The sequence below is a fragment of the Notolabrus celidotus genome, chromosome 2, assembly GCF_009762535.1.
Source record: "Notolabrus celidotus isolate fNotCel1 chromosome 2, fNotCel1.pri, whole genome shotgun sequence".
In the NCBI taxonomy this organism is placed as follows: domain Eukaryota; kingdom Metazoa; phylum Chordata; class Actinopteri; order Labriformes; family Labridae; genus Notolabrus; species Notolabrus celidotus.
This window is the reverse complement of record NC_048273.1, coordinates 12,537,548-12,557,764: the sequence shown is the minus strand read 5'-3', so window position 1 is coordinate 12,557,764 and position 20,217 is coordinate 12,537,548. Positions and strand designations below refer to the sequence as shown.

Sequence of the window (20,217 nt, the reverse complement as noted above, 5' to 3'; positions counted from 1 at the left end):
ACCTTTGATGTTCACTGTCACAAGTCCCAAGCATCCAGCCCTCCTCTGACCGTAATCAGTCAGTTACAATTATCACCATCTTCTCATCTCCCCTTCTCCTCCCCGTGGGGTTCTTTTTCGCTCCGAGTAACCTCATGTAATGTCCTGTCTTATCAGTGGAGTTTGTCAGCTCCATGCTGCGTATTACCCGTCTGCTCTCTAAAGCTCACAGGTCACGTGATGTGTTTTTCTGCTCCTCAGCAGCGTTTGTTTGATTTGGTGATAACAGCATGGGAGCTTATAGGACACATTCATCCATCAGGTGACCGGTCAGGGACGATGAGTAGAGATCTTAGGGAAAGATAGTAAGACAATGGCTGTTTTGGAAACTGCCTACTATACTAGTAGTAAGGTACTGATTTGAATTCAGTATGTAGTATGTAGTAGACAGTATGTGAACAAGAGCAAAATCTGCAATAAGCCAAATCTACCCACAAGTCGAACTGATTCGGGAACATTTGTCAGTATGCAGTGCACCAGTCTCCCATGGATACTGTTTATCACAATGCACAGCTGAGGTGCATTATTGCAAACTACTGTGTTGGAGTTGTATCAGACATTTAATGGCCCATTATATTACAGCTCTTGAGTGACCTAGCACTTGGTCGTTATTGTGGTGATGTTAATTGTTGATGATGATAATGGAAGGTCTTAAATGGTTTGGTTACTTCATTGTAGATGTTCTTTATTTTATTCAAAAAAAAAAAAATAATTCCTTACTTACTTTTGTGCATTGCCTTTACACTGCTTGGCAGTACCTGCCCCCAAATTGACTTGAAGCACTTTGTTGCTCTTACTGATCTTGTTTCCTCTTGTCTAGATCTTTGCATGTGTTGTTCTTGTTCTCGTATGAACGTCGCTTTGGATAAAAGAATCTGCTAAATGAGTGAAGTAATGCAAAAAAAAAAACACAGTTGAATCTTGTAACTTTCAGTAGTTAAAGAGTCAATATCCATCCCATCTTCTCCATGTGTCTTTGGAAATTATGAAATTCAATATAAAACACTTGATTTTTTATATCATAAGGGGATGCTAAAGAAGCAGTTTTGCTTTCAGCTTGGCTGTTGTTTACTTCCGCTTTGCAAAACAGAAAAAAACAGCAATGCCTGGCCCTGCATACTGCATAACAGATCCAACCGAGCAGTCATACTACATACTAACTTCAAATGCAGTATGCAGTGCGTATTGCACACTTACACACTTGTTACACTTTGAGCTTTATGATGTTGGTAAAAATGCAAATCTTTCCTCTAATACACTGTTGCAGTGGTTTCATCTTATGTGATTACGTCAGTTTAGTTTTACTTCCTGCCCCAGTGTTTCCCTCCTCTTTGATTAGTTTCACCTGTGTCCTGTGTCCACACCTGTTGCTCATTAACCAGTGTGTATCTAGTCTCTGGCTGTTTTCAAAACCGCCTGCTACAAACTACCTACGAATGGAGTATGCAGTAAGGACTGCATACTGCATACTGCATACTGCATACTGCATACTGCATTTGACGGTAGTATGTTGTATGACTCTTCTGTTGGATCTGTTATGCCGTTTGCTGGGATAGGCTTTGCTGAATTTCCAGTTTCAGAAAGCGGAAGTAAACAATGGCCAAGCTGATAGTGAAACTGCTTCTTTAGCATCCACTTATGATGTAAAAAGTAAATAAGTGGTTTATATGGAATTTAATAAAGTTCACAGCACCAAAAAACAAGCGAGTGCCTGCTGTCATATACGGAAAAAGAAGAAGCGTAAAGTTAGCGCTGTGCATTGTGGGAAACAGAACGTGAGGAAGACTAGTCCGCTGCACACTGAGAACATTTCCTGAATCAGTACGACATCTCGGTAGTTTTGGCATATTGCAGATTTTGCACTTGTTCACATACTACATACTACATTTTGGCCAGATCAGTATGCACTGGTAGTATAGTGGGCGGTTCTGAAAATAGCCTATGTGTTTCCCCTCTACTGTGTTTGATCATCACATCATTTTAAGTGCCTTCCATCATACCATACCCCCTGTGTTGTATTTCCTCGTTTTTTCTTTTGCACATTTTAGAATTTTGTTTATGGACATTTTTAAGTAAGATTTGTTCTGCAGATGGGTCCTCCCCTTCATTTTTTTTTACTCATTGCAACAGATATGTGGGATTAATAAAGCTCAAAAAGACAAGAGAAGACACAATACTTAATAAAACATGTACATTAAGAAAATCCAAAAATTTCAATACACACTGGGAGGAAACAAAATCTAAAACACAAGTAAAATCTAGAAAATAAAACAAGAAATCAATGACGGATTACAAAACAAAGAAAACAAAAGCAACTCATGATGCACTGCATGCCAAAGTGCTCCCGGTGGCACAGCCAGTGCTGTGTAAATGTGTGTGCAAAGGATTAGTTGATACTGATGTGCACTCAGCATAGAATCCTCTGGCCTCAGTGTATCAATGTGGTGTGAATGGGTAGTGTAAAAGCACTCTGAGTAGTCCTAAGACTAGAAAAGAAGTATAGTCTATTTTACAATGTATGTAAGCTCTGCACATTTGGATATTATACTAAGAAGATATTTAAGTCCCCGTGGCCATGTTTTAATGATACGTGATAGCAGTCAGTTCAACTCTCATGCCCTTTTATTGTAAGGGGGGACAATGCAAAACATGATTTAATGGAAAAGGGTTGCAAAGATTAAGTTTTATATCTTGATTATTATGGTGAGAGTTACATAGTCTTCTCTAAACTCCCACAGTGAAATTTAAGTCCATTGTTTTGAAGGGTTATTATATACACACAGGACATCCTAAGAATTCTAATTTAGCCATATAAGCTGAGCTGCCTCAGGGTGCTTTCAAATATGATAATCTGTTGTCAGTGCCTTTAAGCAGTCGGGGTTCTCTTCGTATCTAGTGAGGTAATCAGGAGGAATTGCTGCGAGTACACACACTCAAGATGTTGTTAATCAAACCTGAACTGATATTTCCAGTATAACAATAATCCTCATCTAATACTATTTGTCAGTGATTGTCTCCAATGAGGAGAAAATGACTTTTAGCCTGTTTCTAACACAACACATTAAAGAGTTGTTGGGACAAGGGATTAAAAAGTACTAGAAACAGTTTCTGATAGCACTTAGAGTTGCCACACGGTCACTTGAAGCATCAAAGGGTGTAAATGAAATTTAAGTGTGGATGTGATACATTTTTAGATTAGTTTGGCACTGCAGTCACAGCACCACCATGGAGTGATACCTAGAGTTACACATTCACCTGTAGTGTGCAAAGGGAGACTGACAACCTCTGACAAGACAGTTAGAGAATCTGTTAAGCTGTTTGAGTGTCTCTCTGAAACCCAACCAGCCTGTCAGTCAGAGAGTCAGGCCTCACTCTGCCTAGACTCTTGTGTGTCTGAAATGTTGTGATGCTTTAAAGCTACCCACTCACTGTCAGACATAGACCTTCACTCTGTCCTGCAGAGCTTAACCCACATTTTGATGTTTTTGCTGTGAGAGGTGTTTGAGGCGTTTCTCTTGAAAAGTAATTGACTATTTTACCAGGCATAATAACAAAGCTAAGAGTCATTGTTATTCATAGATTTTATGATGGTATATCCTTACAACACAAGAGGATATACAGTATAATAAACAAACGTGCACAGTTTGATCAATATTCTGTGACATTATGTCTTCTTCCAACAGTGCTTTGTGGAGCCCCACCCACTTTGGATAATGCCTTCCTGATTGGTCAAAAGCGTACCCATTATGACATCCACTCTGTAGTGCGCTACCAGTGTGCTGATGGCTTCCTGCAGCGCCATGTCCCCACTGCTAAGTGTCGTGCCAATGGCAAGTGGGAGCGGCCAAAAATTATCTGCATAAAATGTGAGTTTTACACCCAAGAGAAAGAGACAACAAGATTTAAAGTAGTAATTCTGTTTGTTAGGTCATCTATATATTTATATTTTTTATCTTTACCACTCACACCATCATATATCTGCAAGTCAATTCACCAACTTTAACTACCTTGAGGATATGTTGTCGCCATGAGGATTCGTGCCTGTCAACATCCCTGATCTCATTATTAATAATAGCAGCAAAAATATCACTCTGGTTGCAGACTGAATTATAATCCCCTGGGGTTGCTTAAAAGTGGCCAGGTCTCCTTTGAAGTATTAAACAAAATATTTTTCGTCTTCAGAGGACAAATAACGGATTAATATAAATATTGAACATACTGCTCCTTGTATGTGATTTCACTCAGCTCGCAATGTGACAGTAAGTTTGAAAAACTGAAATATTGTAGCCTCTCTTCAAAGTGATTAAAAATTATTATTCTTATTTTTTCTCTTCATCTTTAGACAGTGCTGTTTTTATGGCTCAGAGTTACAGTGTTGTTATCATCCATTATAATAAAAAATATTTGTTTGTTGGCAAGATGCAGTAAGGGACAGAGTAGCTTAATTTGGCAGATAACTTCAGGGACAAGCTTATAGTGAGGTGCTCTTGCTGAATGCTCTCAGTCTCCTGAATGTGAGATAAAACAGATTCCCTCAGTGTGGTGGAAACAGTTAAATCCACAGAGAACCCTTTGACCTTTCTGATATTTGGTCCCTGTTCTCTCGACTTTTACCTGGTGTCACCGCTCTGTCTGAATGTTTCTGATTCCTGTCAGTGGATCATCTCTCTCTTACATCACTTTTCCACTCTAGCTTTTCGTTTGATTATCAATCTGTGACTCATTCCTTGAAACCCCCCTGCCGTATTTTAATGTGTCTCATTTCCATCAGCCCGACAGGCCCACCGTTACCGGAGACACCACCACAAGAGCAGGAGGGAACGCAGGAATCACAAGAGGCACGGCCACAGAGAGGGAGGACACCACAGAGGAGAAGGCGGCCATGGCCACAACCACACCAACTTCTGAAACAGATGCTTTTGATTTTTCCTCTGCTGCTGCTGACTACAGTTCGCATTTCTCCCTGCCCTTTTCACCTCTTGACACAGCTTCCCAAAATACTTCTAACCGTACAGAACAGAACTCTTTACCCAAGCCCTCTTTCTGCCCTGAGCTCCACCTCTGGATCTGAGAGTCAGTCTGAATCACAGTGAACTCTGAGACCTGCCAAGGAGCTGCCAGGCCTGAACCCTGGGGGTAAACTTGCTTGATTTTTTTTGTATTTAATCAATTTTCTTTTTTAAAGATGAGATGACACTGACCATTCTTCAGAAAGAAGTTGTTTTCTACAAACCATAAATGAGGTGGAGATTGCTGGAAATGCTGTTTTCAAATTCAAAGGAGACACGGAAGTCATCTTTGCTGTTGGTTTGAACCTTTTTTCTGTTAAACACATTATTCCTTTATGTACCTAGGCCCTCATTTATCAAACTTGCTTACGACCAAAAACTAGGTGTATGATTATGTCCATGCAAAGATCTGCATTTATCTGGACGTGGGCAGAGGGAACACTCAAATCCCACTCCAGGTCTTCGTTCATAATTGACTTGCCTCGTAACTGCGCACAAGTGACAAACTTCAAGGCCAGGCTGCATTTGACAAAATGACCACACCTTGAATTAATTTAAAACAATGAGTAGGTTAACCAGTCTGCAAGTTATCATATTGAATATTTACCATCATCTGCATAGTACAGTTAAAATTAAAATGACAATTGTTTTCAGTGGCAACATTTATCAAAATCTGATAATGCGTACGCCTTGATTGACCCAGCTACACAGGATTCATAGATAACCCATGAACCCTGTTGTACGCTGGTTTCTACACCAGATTGATAAATGAGCGCCATTGTGTTTATTTGTTAACGGCGCTGCTTTTGCTTGTTTTCGATTTCTAAGACATGCTCAACTTGAAGTGATTTTTTTGCTTTCTGACTCAGAGGCATTTGTAACTGACTTATTTAATTGTTAGCTTTGTGTGTTCTTGTCAGTGATAGACTTTTACTTTGATCAACTGTTGAGCTCCCAGAGGAAAACAGAAACACTCATCTCAGTTCAGTATCATCATGTCACATCAGACACCAGTCACTTTTCAGAAGTCAAACTATCTCAAACTGCTCTTGTTGTTCCAGACATGCATCAGTTATTGCTTGAGGGTATTCTGAACCTTTGATTTCAGTTTGTCTTCACTCAGTTCAGTATTTCCACATGCCTTGCATTAACTCATAATTTGTGTTGCTGTAAGAATGTTTGCTGTTAGTTAATGAAAGTGATGTAGCAGGACAAAGTTCCTCTCATTCATCTGTCCATATGACAAGTCCATCAACAATTTATTCCCTGCCATAAACACATATAACTAGAAAAGTGTGAAACTAGATGTTCAGCTTATCATAACTTTTTTCATCAACTAAAATTTGCTCTGCAGCTAGGTGAGGAAAAGCTTGCCTTTTTGGTTGCATAGTTGTTATTTTTTTTTACAGTTTATCCATCATAATAGAACACAGTAAAGGGGCGTTCACATCAAACATGAATAAAATCATTCACACAAATTAATTTCATGTAAAGTCAACGTTAAGATGCAAAATGATGCGAGTAGAGGTCTGGCAGTGCGAATTGGGCAACCCAAATAATTTGCGAGAGTTAAAAAGTCTGAACTCCAGCAAATCTATTGCGCCGCAATAGCCAATCAGCGTACAGATCCTCCAGTGATGTATAGTGTTGACCAGCAGAGGTTCATTCATCTGGAATATATAGGGCAAATTGATTGAAGTGATTTGTAAAGTGCAATATATAAGGCAAATTGATTATATCTCTGTTCGGCTTCCCCAAACTTTGTGACACTACCTTCTTTTTATGCGAGCAGGAATAAACAAGCTTACTGTGAGGAAAGGGAAGAAGGAGGTCGGATTATCTGATGAGTTTTGAAAACGTTGACTGTCACTTGAATCCAATCCTATCAGTTGGACTAGGAAGTTAGCTTTTCCCCCATTAGCACAACTGGTTTCACCATTCAATGTACAACGGTGGACGCGACATTGGACAGACCCCTGTTTAACTGAATGAGTAAGCGTATCATTGTTTAGAAAGTAACATCATCTGATTTCTTATTAATTACTATAACTATTTATTTTACATTATAATGAATGTAAGTCTGAGTTGTGCCAGTGTGTATATCCAATGGGTCCTTTTATCCTCTCTGCCTCAGACACTTAATTATCAACAGCTGGCTTCAATATTCACTAATTACTGGGCGGAGCAGGTGTGTTCTGCTGCTCGTCACCTCTCTTACCTTTGCAATGCAGTGACCTGCTCAAAAGTCTGGATGCCAGTAAAGAAAGGAGAATAAAAGACAGGAGCTAGCTGGGACATTTCACAAACTTTTTCAGTCACCTTTGAAAGCTGAACTGAGCCAGGTCGAGGAGATAAATGAGCCAAGAGGCTAGAACTGATCTGTGACTGAGCATGAGTGACTGTCTGGAGGAGAGAGATTCTTCAGAAAACTGCAAACAATAAAATAAATACTCTTGCTCTGCAAAGAGAGACTCACTTTATAATGCTTACCTTAGAGTGTACACTTCTAAACTGTTGGACTTCATAGAAATTTCAAAGGACTCTGCAGAAACACAAGAAACATGGCTGTATTAAAGGCAAAGACAAAGCATAAAGGGAAGAACTTGTCTTTCTTTATGTGCAGCAGACTGCTCCCTTGTGTTCTCTTTTGTACAGAACCCTGTAGGTTTTGGTTTGGTGTATAGTGTGTCGTTTTATTTTGATGAGCTTCAGCTCTGCTGCTTGTGGCAGTTACCTCTTGCGACTTACTACTGTGAACCCTTTTTTATAAAGGACTTGTTCACTATTTTTTACATGATTATTTTAAATAAAGTGTTAAAGAAACTCTGAATAAACTGATTTTGAATCATATCTACTGTTCTTGTGTGTGATTTATCTTGTTACATTTCTTTTTTAGTGCCCCAAGTTTTTAAATTGTTACTTTTTCATGGGGGTAATTCCCCAGATGACTTTTCTGACAAGTCATTTTCCCACTTATGCCACAGACACCAATTTCTAGGGATAAGCTAAGGAATTGTCATTTTAGCAGTATATTTTAATTTCCTCCATATTAAAAAAAACAGAAGAAAGTCATTTCAATTTAGTCCACATTATGTAAGTTATAGGTCAAATAATGTGGGTCTTATCTTTAGGCAGATTCCCCCTGCAAGTTGTACGTTAGAATTAAGATTAGAACCTCTAGTTTTTAACTGTATGCATTCATTTCCTCCATTTAAAAAAACTGTCATAGTTTATTTTATCTTTTTTTTTATCACTCAGAGAAACTCAGACCAGTCTCACATTGAGGAGGATGTAGGCGTAGGATAAGAGGAGCTACTCTAGGCCAGCACTGGCAGATGAAAGCCTGATGTGGCGAATTGATATACCTTATATCTCAGTGAGTTTTCATCCATTTAAGATGTTAATGCAGATGTTAATTAGCTTTAAACTCCAACATGGGTGTTGGGCAACGCACTCCTTTGCTGGTCCAGTTGCCATCTGGTCCTCTAATTCGTCTCTGTACAGTGTTTCCAGAGAAGGCCTCGTGAATGGTGGAACAGACAGACACCTCCAGAGTGTCCATCCACTTTACAAATCGTTGCGGATCTATCTAATGGGGCCCCTAGGATCTTTTTTATGCAGAGCATTTGTGGCTAGGGTTATGATTAGGGTTAGGGTTAAGATTAGGGTTAGGGTTAGGATTAGGGTTAGGGTTTGGATTAGGGTTAGGATTAGGGTTAGGGTTAAGATTAGGGTTAGGGTTAAGATTAGGGTTAGGGTTAGGATTAGGGTTAGGGTTTGGATTAGGGTTAGGATTAGGGTTAGGGTTAAGATTAGGGTTAGGGTTAGGGTTAAGATTAGGGTCAGGGTTAAGATTAGGGTTAGGGCTATGATTAGGGTTAGGGTTATGATTAGGGTTAGGATTAGGGTTAGGGTTAGGATTAGGGTTAGGGTTAGAGTTGTGATTAGGGTGATGATTAGGGTTAGGGTTGTGATTAGGGATAGGGTTAGGATCATGGTTAGGGTTAAGATTAGGGTTGTGATTAGGGTTAGGATTAGGGTTAGGGTTATGATTAGGGTTAGGGTTAGGGTTATGATTAGGGTTTGGGTTGTGATTAGGGTTAGGGTTATGATTAGGGTTAGGGTTATGATTAGGGTTAGGGTTGTGATTAGGGTTAGGGTTAGGATCATGGTTAGGGTTAAGATTAGGGTTAGGGTTAGGGTTATGATTAGGGTTAGGGTTAAGATTAAGGTTAGGATTAGGGTTAGGGTTTAGATTAGGGTTAGGGTTAAGATTAGTGTTAAGATTAGGGTTAGGGTTAAGATTGGGGTTAGGATCATGGTTAGGGTTAAGGTTATGATTAGGATTAGGGTTAGGGTTAGGATCATGGTTAGGGTTAAGATTAGGGTTAGGGTTATGATTAGGGTTAGGGTTAGGATCATGGTTAGGGTTAAGATTAGGATTAGGGTTAAGATTAGGGTTAGGATTAGGGTTAGGGTTAAGATTAGCGTTAGGGTTAGGGTTAAGATTAGGGTTAGGGTTAAGATTAGGGTTAGGGTTAGGATTAGGGTTAGGGTTTGGATTAGGGTTAGGATTAGGGTTAGGGTTAAGATTAGGGTTAGGGTTAAGATTAGGGTTAGGGTTAGGATTAGGGTTAGGGTTTGGATTAGGGTTAGGATTAGGGTTAGGGTTAAGATTAGGGTTAGGGTTAGGGTTAAGATTAGGGTTAGGGTTAAGATTAGGGTTAGGGCTATGATTAGGGTTAGGGTTATGATTAGGGTTAGGGTTAGGGTTAGGATTAGGGTTAGGGTTAGAGTTGTGATTAGGGTGATGATTAGGGTTAGGGTTGTGATTAGGGATAGGGTTAGGATCATGGTTAGGGTTAAGATTAGGGTTGTGATTAGGGTTAGGGTTAGGATTAGGGTTAGGGTTATGATTAGGGTTAGGGTTATGATTAGGGTTTGGGTTGTGATTAGGGTTAGGGTTATGATTAGGGTTAGGGTTATGATTAGGGTTAGGGTTGTGATTAGGGTTAGGGTTAGGATCATGGTTAGGGTTAAGATTAGGGTTGTGATTAGGGTTAGGGTTAGGATTAGGGTTATGATTAGGGTTAGGGTTAGGGTTATGATTAGGGTTTGGGTTGTGATTAGGGTTAGGGTTATGATTAGGGTTAGGGTTATGATTAGGGTTAGGGTTGTGATTAGGGTTAGGGTTAAGATTAAGGTTAGAATTAGGGTTAGGGTTTAGATTAGGGTTAGGGTTAAGATTAGTGTTAAGATTAGGGTTAGGGTTAAGATTGGGGTTAGGATCATGGTTAGGGTTAAGGTTATGATTAGGATTAGGGTTAGGGTTAGGATCATGGTTAGGGTTAAGATTAGGGTTATGATTAGGGTTAGGGTTAGGATCATGGTTAGGGTTAAGATTAGGATTAGGGTTAAGATTAGGGTTAGGATTAGGGTTAGGGTTAAGATTAGCGTTAGGGTTAGGGTTAAGATTAGGGTTAGGGTTAAGATTAGGGTTAGGGTTAGGATTAGGGTAAGGGTTTGGATTAGGGTTAGGATTAGGGTTAGGGTTAAGATTAGGGTTAGGGTTAAGATTAGGGTCAGGGTTAAGATTAGGGTTAGGGTTAAGATTAGGGTCAGGGTTAAGATTAGGGTTAGGGTTGTGATTAGGGTTAGGGTTATGATTAGGGTTAGGGTTGTGATTAGGGTTAGGGTTAAGATTAGGGTTAGGGTTAAGATTAGGGTTAGGGTTGTGATTAGGGTTAGGGGTGTGATTAGGGTTAGGGTTAGGTTTAGGGGTGTGATTAGGGTTAGGATTAGGGATATGATTAGGGTTAGGGTTAGGATTAGGGTTAGGGTTGTGATTAGGGTTAGGATTAGGATTAGGGTTAGGGTTAGGATAAGGATAAGGGTTAGGGTTAGGTTAAGGTTAGGATTAGGGTTAGGGTTAGGATAAGGGTTAGGGTTAAGATTAGGGTTAGGGTTAGGGTTAAGATTAGGGTTAGGGTTAAGATTAGGGTTAGGGTTAGGGTTAGGATTAGGGTTAGGGTTAAGATTAGGGTTAGGGTTAGGGTTAGGGTTAAGATTAGGGTTAGGGTTAGGGTTAAGATTAGGGTCAGGGTTAAGATTAGGGTTACGGTTAGGGTTAAGATTAGGGTCAGGGTTAAGATTAGGGTTAGGGTTAGGGATGTGATTAGGGTTAGGGGTGTGATTAGGGTTGTGATTAGGGTTAGGGTTATGATTAGGGTTAGGGTTGTGATTAGGGTTAGGGTTAAGATTAGGGTTAGGGTTAAGATTAGGGTTAGGGTTGTGATTAGGGTTAGGGGTGTGATTAGGGTTAGGGTTAGGTTTAGGGGTGTGATTAGGGTTAGGGTTAGGATTAGGGATTAGATTAGGGTTAGGGTTAGGATTAGGATTAGGGTTAGGGTTAGGATAAGGATAAGGGTTAGGGTTAGGTTAAGGTTAGAACCAGAACTAAACTTAAGCAAACAGAACCAAAACCAACCCTCAAGCAAACAGAACCGAACCAGACCCGTACCAGAACCGAACCAGAACCGTACCAGAACTGAACCAGAACCGAACCAGAACTGAACCAGAAACGTACCAGAACCAAACCAGAACCAAACCAGAACCAAACCAGAACCAAACCAGAACCGTACCAGGATGGTACCAGAACCAAACCGAACCAGAACCGAACTCAAGCAAACAGAACCAGAACCAGCACCAAACTCAAGCAAACATAACCGAACCAGACCCGTACCAGAACCGAACCAGAACCGTACCAGAACAGAACCAGAACTGAACCAGCACCGAACCATACCAGAACCGAACAAGAACCGAACCAGGACCGAACCAGAACCGAACCAGAACCGCACCAGAACCGAACCAGAACCGAACCAGAACCGTACTAGAACCGTACCAGAACCGAATCCGAACCGAACCAGAACCGTTCCAGAACTGAACCGAACCAGAACCCAACTCAAGTAAACAGAACCAGAACCAGAACCAAACTCAAGCAAACAGAACCGAACCAGACCCGTACCAGAACCGAACCAGAACCATACCAGAACTGAACCAGAACCTAACCAGCACCGAACCAGCACCGAACCATACCAGAACCGAACAAGAACGGAACCAGGACCGAACCAGAACCGAACCGAACCAGAACAGAACTCAAGCAAACAAAACTAGAACCAGAACCAAACTCAAGCAAACAGAACCAGAACCAGAACCAAACTCAAGCAAACAGAACCGAACCAGACCCGTACCAGAACCGAACCAGAACCATACCAGAACTGAACCAGAACCTAACCAGCACTGAACCAGCACCGAACCATACCAGAACCGAACCAGAACCGTACCAGAACCGTACCAGAACGGAACCGAACCAGAACAGAACTCAAGCAAACAAAACTAGAACCAGAACCAAACTCAAGCAAACAGAACCAGAACCAACTCAAGTAAACAGAACCAGAACCAAACTGGAGCAAACATAATAAATGTCCTCAGGTTGGCATTGAGAAAAATCCGATGCGTCAGCTTGGATGGGCTGATCCGATTTCTCCTCACAGTGAGTATTTGCCCGGTATTCAAGAAGACTCTCTCTGAAGGAACAGATGAAGCCATGATACACAGCCTCCCCTCCATCACCTGTATCCTATATCCTCATATATGATTGGCCGCATGGCCGCCATGCTGACCAATCAAAACAAAGTTCTGCTGTGAGCAGAGCTGGGGCTGAGCACTGTGAGAGCTAAGCAGCGAAAGGAAAAACTGGGAGCCGGCTCTCTCTTGATGCGAGCCGGCTCTTCTGATTCATTATAAAGCATTAGCTCTCAGAGCCGCAGCTTTTGATCATGACACATCACTAATGTGCTTAATCTGTGTTACAATTATGAGGGGGCCATGGACAATTTTCTCACCTGTAAGGGGTCCCTGGCTCCAAAAAGTTTGAGAACCCCTGCTCTAGCTAGTAGGAGTGCAAACTCCCGATAGTGAAAACAAACGGAACAAAAAGAGCGACACAGCTGCACAGCTGCACAGAAACTCCACGTTGTAGACATCCCTGATCATAATAGACATCGCCATGCAGGAAGACAGTTTACATTTTTTAAAATCTCATCTGTGGTTGCATTATTCTATTTCTATTCTATCAATTTGCCATCATTTTTAAGTATGTAAGAGATGATTTCATTGATAGCCATAGACGACATGTCTTTCAATGTAGACTTCCACTGAGAGGAACATATTAGACCATTTAGGAACTAAATTAGGAACTAAATTTAGACTGTCAGACCAGCTTGATCATCAATGAAAATGTCCTGGAAATTTCCTGGAAAATCATCTCTGGAAAAGAGTGGGAGCCCTGACCATGCTTAGGTGGCACTGCAGCTGCTGCAGAAATGTTCTGCTCCTCTGCAGGTTCATCTTCAGTATCACTGTAAATCAAATGAAAACATTTTCAGACTTCACACTCTCACTCTGAGAGCAAGCCGTGAGTCCCACAGAGTGACTGGTTTTTACTGCTGTGTCGACCTTTAAGGGTTAAACAGTAACACTCCATTATCAAAAGCGCTATACAATGCCACACCTAAGAAACGTAATGACATCCTCATGTATAGCTCTCCAGACTTTAATTAGGTATTGACTGAGATTACTCTGTATCTTTTGAAGGGGAACATTTCAATATCTCCTCAATTCAAAAGCCAGAAAAGGCAGAAGAAAATTATGAGACTGTTGGCAGACAATCAAATCAAACAGCAGGCTCTGTAGAAACAGAGAGTGGTTTTATTTTGCCCCTAGTCTCTGCTGCAGTGCCTATTAAAAGAGCTCTGATTGGGGGCATCATCAGAAGAAATTAAATGACTGAAGAAGGACTGAATGTTTCTTGTCACATCTCATCAGTTAACCCATCCAACTCAACCAGAGTCCCCCATTAGAGGAACTGCTGAAGATGATTTGGACACCGGGATATGAGAGCCTACTAAGTGAGCTAGGGTTGAGTTTATCTAGGAAAAAATTTACAAGTCTTTAATCCAAAGATATCTCACTTTCATGTAGCAAGGTCAGATTGGGTAACGTTAAGTGACTGTGACTCTCCAGTGGGAACCAACCAGTGAGTCCGAACCGCAAGACATTGACGACACTCCAGGTGTCTGATCACAAGGTTTAGGTATCTGATGTGGTTGACTGACAATTACAGCTTATGATATTTTAAAATGTCTCACCATGGAGATCACAAGGACTCCAAATACTTCATCAAGATTATCCAAGACTATACAAATTCAATGGGGTATTTGTTTAGAAATGCGAAGTTGTGAAAGGGTCTCATATAACTGTGAGTATTGAGCAGACAGAGCACTTCCTTTAACAGGCAGAAACATTGAGCAGAACCAGACTCAGGTTAGACAGACAGGTCCTGAGACTGTCACTGATACTGCTAATATATGTAGCTAGCTAGCGAGCTAACTACGGGGAAAGCAAGCAGCAAAGTAAAGATAAAGCTGCTCTTAGATCCATGCACAATTAACATTAGTGACTTGCAAAGCCACCATGATATGTACTGTATGCATCACAGAGACCCCCACAGACTCACCTGCTGCAGCTGCTGTTTGAATCAGTAGGAATTACAGTGCGGAGAGGAGAGGCGAGGGCAGTTGGAAGGGGACTTGCAGCTTAAGCGGGCTCTGTTTGTGTGGGGTCCTTAAAAAAAGTGTAGGGGACCGTCCTCTGTGTCCCCCCCACAAATTACTTCCCAGTGTGTCTGTGTATATATCACAAGCATGCACTACTGTTGAAAGTCTATTAAGGTCAGCACCAGCAATATGTTTCTACTACAATTAGAACAGATGTCACCTTCATTACAGCTTGTTGTTCTTTCTGGAGGTGACACACAGCAGCAGCAGCAAATGGGAAGTGTGTTTAGTCAAGAGGGTCAAAGTGTTGTTTTAACTGATGTGAGTGTTGTTGACAGTAGTTGGGTAAGTTGTTAGGCTGAGTCCATCCTGCTTTTTCCCAATCGGGGTCACAGAGGGGCTGGAACCTGTCCAGCTGTCATTGGGCGAAGGCAGAAAGCAGCCAGGATAGGTCCAGGTCCCTATCCCAGGGCCAATATATAGAGAAAATCAAGCATTCACACTACACTAACACCTATGGACATTTCAGAATGACTGTTGGAGTACCCAGAGACAACCAACATATACATGTACATGGGGAGAAAACATGGAAACTCCACGAGGGGTTCAAACCAGAAACTTTCTTGATAGAAGAAAATGGTGCTAACCACTGTCACCGTGCCGCCCAGTATGCCAGAGTCATTGTATGCAAATGCAGTCTCTTGGTGAATGTTGATGGGGTTGAATGGGTAGTTTGCTTACACAGTTTGTATCTGTGTATGGTGAGGTGATCTGTGCAAACATCTAAAAAAGAGCAGGGCACATACCAGGACAGGACCATGATCTGGTGCACAGCTGCTGGAAGGGGGTCTCTGGTGATGGTTGGGGGATGTGAGTACAGAAGTCTTGGGAGATGTAGGTCTGTTTCCAAGGCAACAGCATCATTGTCTGGATCAACTGACCTGATCTTCGCCTGGTCACCCGTTCAATCTGCTCAAAAGCAATTTGCAGCTTTTCTGAATGACAGCTATTAGAGCCTATCTGATTTTCATTTTAAATGCATTTCAAACACTTTCCTTTCTATTCCCTCTCGTCACCTGCTTTGGTCCTGACCACCTCCTCCTCCTCCCCCCAACGATACATCCACTGCACAGGTGATAAACCTCCCCAGACAGATGCCATACTGCTCAGAATGGTAATTTACCTTTAGAAATCAGCCTCTGGCTCCATTGTGTTCACTGAAATGTAGTCAGACCATAAGCAGAGACTCAATAACTCCATCCTATCACCAACACTTCTCACCCCCTTTTTATGTCAAGTCCTATAATATAAAAGCAAGCAGAGGGGAGTGAAGGTGTTCATATCAGAATCACATTTTAAATCAAAAGAGCACTGAATATTATGAATATATAATGCATCTGAGAAGTCTGCCATAAAGGTTGTAAGAGTCTGCAAGTGAGCAGACAGTAGGATTATATTTAATGTGCATAAATGGAATCAGTACAGTCTGTATAAGAAATATTTTAAATTCCAGAAGAGAGAGAAAATCTCATCCATCCCTCTGCAATGAGATACAAATATACACCACTTTTAAAATATTTTACACCAGTACTGCTCTCTAATTAAATATGTATCGCTCCACTCAAGATATAACCATCCTGTTTGTGTATATTCAGCAGAGTTGATCAGCAGAGAACCTTAGGACATTATCTATGACCAGGTCAGGCAGAATGAAGAGACCTTGCTTCTCCTCCTCAGGCCTAATGAACTACCATGTCAAAAAGTGAATGAGTTATCCATCAAGAGAAGTGAAACAGATCCATCTATCTTTGCTCTGTATACCACACAGACAGCATGCCTAACCCAGTTACTGATGTAGTGAGGCTTACAGTAGCGCTATGATGGCAGGAAGGCAGAAGCAGAAATCCAAAGGATGGCTCCAATTAGTTAATTGCTCATTGAAGTAGGACTTATCAGCAACCCCTTAAGCCCAAAGCATCACATTAATATGGCTTTTAGATGTCACATTAAAGGCTTTGTATCACTGCTTGTTAAAAAGGGGCAGATGGTGCATTTGTGTGCTGTCAGATTATGCTAATGCACAACTCATTTACAGAACATGGAGATAGAAACGGCCTTTGTGATAACACGAAGGAGGATAGACCTGAGGAAAATCTTAGGAATGTATGCTAGAAAGTGACTTAAAGCTAAGTCAGTCATCCATTCTTCAACTGTGGATGAGTTATGTCCAGTTCATTACCTCTGAATGTGCATGTGTGTGTTTATCATTGCTGCTTGAGATAAATAAGGGTGTTCTTTGTCCATTGAAAAATATTAGATTTCCGGACAAATTCTGCTAACTAATATGCAAGTATGTTTCTTTCAGTCTGGTTTCATGTTTTGAAACTGAATATGTCACTATTCAAACACACTAAAAGTCAGGTAGTTTTATGCATTGAGCACAGTAATTCTGATGTAAAAAGTAGATCCGTATAGAGGTTAATTAAGTTCAAAGTCAGTCATCTGAGCGTACAGTACAGACTGATCCTCAATAATTATGTACTTTTTTAAGGAGTCTTTTCCTCTCGTTAAGGGGTAACCTTTCTCTGAGTAAGATTGGAAAAGGATGCTGACAAAAAAAAATCATGTTTTGTGTGTAAGCGCATATGAGATCGGAGAGAGTGGGCCTCTGCTTGTCTCTTGAATTTTGTGTGTGTGTGCGTGTGTATGTGTTGAGTCTCTTCTTTTTGGGTTTCAGCCAGTTGGCTGCACATTGTAGAATTTCTTGCCACAGTAATGTTGCAGCGGTTTGGATCTGCTCTGTATTGTGTGTGTGTGTGTGTGTGTGTGTGTGTGTGTGTGTGTGTGTGTGTGTGTGTGTGTGTGTCTGTGTGTGTGTGTTTGTGTGTGTTGACATCATACATATACATTCATTTGTTTTAAAGCAGTTGTTTGTGATGTCCAAGTTGTACTTCAATGTAAAAAAAGATGTAGAGTTTAAAGTTATTCTTCTCTCTGTGAGACTCTTGCACAGTGGTGCTTAAAACTAAATGCAACTAGCTTTAAGCAGCACTGCAAAAACACACACATTTATGCTAACGATCATAATATATAACATCTTCTGTTAGCATTGTTATCATCAGTGGAACCAACACCGATTAGCATGTTAGCAAGGTATCACTTTAAAGTAGAAACATATCGGCAGGTGCTGTAGATTCTATATGTAAAGCTGAGATGACTGGAATGGTTTTGTTTCTTTAGCATCGCTCACAATAGATGATCTGTGTTGGTGTTAGCTCTTTCAACATCATTATAATCCAATCAAACATGTTATCGTCTGAGACAGTTTTACCTCATATGTGCCTCCTCCCAGGCACAATTTTAGCACAGGATAATCATATTTATCTAGTTTATTTACATTTCAGATTTTTCTTCTACTCTGCAGGTGCTGGAATCTAAATCCAATTACATGAGACGTGAAAGGGAACATGCTGGACCACAGTAATCCATCATTGTCGAGCAGGACTGAGATCTCTGGTGAAATATGATTTTCTCTCTGTAGAATAAGTTTCCAACTCCATAAAGCATGAATTAACTCCTGCATTGGCCAGCTACAGCCCATTTACCAGATGGTGGATGTGGATGGAGGGTGAAATTGAAGAACACAAGACATAACTTGATGGAGCTAAAAACAATACGTTTGGTCCACTATAAGGCAAATAAATGATTCTCGAACCCCAAGACTCCTTGTTTCTTGCTACTACTTGGAGGATCTTGATGCAACACAAATAAGGTAGCTAAAAATGATAGAACTTAAAAACATACCGTGAAGCTTATGAAACAATTATGAATGTTGAATGTAATGAAATGCATATTGAGCATCTCTTGTGAAGAGCAAAATACCAGCCGTAAGTGTTTTCTTCTTCCTCTCTCATATATTTGCTGTTTCTCACTCTCTCCTGTTGAATAGGGAACCAAAATGCCAGAAAACAGTTTGTACCTTACTCTAGATAATTTATTTTCCTGATGTTTAATGGCCGTCATAAAATAATCAGAACTTAGAGGAAAGTATTGACCATTGTTGTAGTTTTTGGCTCATGTCCCATGACTTTTTCACAACAGACCATTTCCCCTCATCTTCCACGATGTGTAAAACATTACAAGTACCATTAACCTGAATGGATCTCATTTAACTCAGTCATAAAATAACACTTAACAGGTATGACTTCTCGTGCTGATTCAAACACCACCTACCTACAAATATTTATTGTGTTGTTCTATTAAGGGTAAATTCCACAAATACAACAATAACAAGAACTGTTTTAAAGGAAGGGAATGGGGAATTGCTAAAGCATCAACCCTCACAGTTTATATGAAACTAAAATTGCAGAAGGGTGAGCAATTTGACTTATGAGTGATCTTCCCATGTTATCAAAATTGTTTCTTATCTTTTTTTCTCTTGTACATTAATTATGGTCAACACATGACTCATATGATTTACTTTTTAATGAATTGTCTCCTGATGCTATCCACTGAAACAATCTTTCACAAACTGTATTCAGTCTGCCCAGTCACATCATTATTGATTCTTCCAGCTGTTATAAAGTATGCTGGGCTGCAGGGCAGCTTAGACAGCAGCAATTTAAAAAAGCACGGAAGAGACTAACTTCGCTTCTTATACCTCCATTCATTACTGCTCTTTGACTCTTTCTCCCTCAAGCAACACTGTGAGTGGTTTTACATTTAACCGTTAATAAACATTTTGCCGTTTAAAATTATCTCATAATATATATATTTATTAATTATTGCATGTAATTATGTTCCGCAATATTAAAACGTTGCCTTACAATGTGAAAAGGTGCGTTCAAATTAATCCATGAAGGCATGCTTGTGAAAGTAGTGCAATTGGCATTGCCAGCCTAGACTAGCTCACAGGTGTTCCATTACAAACATGCCAAACATTGAAACAAAAAAAATGCTTGTTTTGTTGAACATGTGCTCATTTTAAATGTAATGCCAGCAACACATTTAAAACAAGTTGGTGCAAGGCCACAAGACAATGAAAAAATGGTGTCATGCTATAGAAGAAAGCCTGAAGAGACATCTCAAAAATAATGAAATGAATATGAAACAGGTTTGATTATATGACTTGGAAAGAAAAGGACTGAGGCTGAGTCTCTCAGAAATAAATATAGAAAGACAATGTCCTCTCTTTGAGACACTGTTTAAGCAACTTTAACAAGCTGAACAATTTCAGAATCATGTTCCTCAGCATGAATTAAAAATAATTTTGGGATTTCATCATCTACAGCACTTAGTATAGAAAGATTCAGATAATCTGGAGAAATCTCTGTTCAAAAGGGACAAGGCTGAGACCAATGCTGGATGGCTGTGATCCTAGGTCCACCTGTGGCTCTACATTTAAAACAGACATGACTCAGTAGTGGAGCTCACTGCATGGGCTGAAAGTCAGTGCCAAAAACATTGTCTGTGAGGACTGTTGGGCGCTACATCCAAAAATGCAGGTTAGAACTGTACCATGAAGAAATGTAAAATGCATTAAGTGTGCTGAT

At 40.4% G+C, this 20,217-nt stretch overlaps 1 pseudogene; it reads left to right on the top strand.

The window, feature by feature from the left end:
* LOC117807484 overlaps nt 1-7,868 on the top strand; it is a 68,006-nt pseudogene extending 60,138 nt beyond the window's left edge.
* Nucleotides 7,869-20,217: the final 12,349 nt, after the last annotated feature.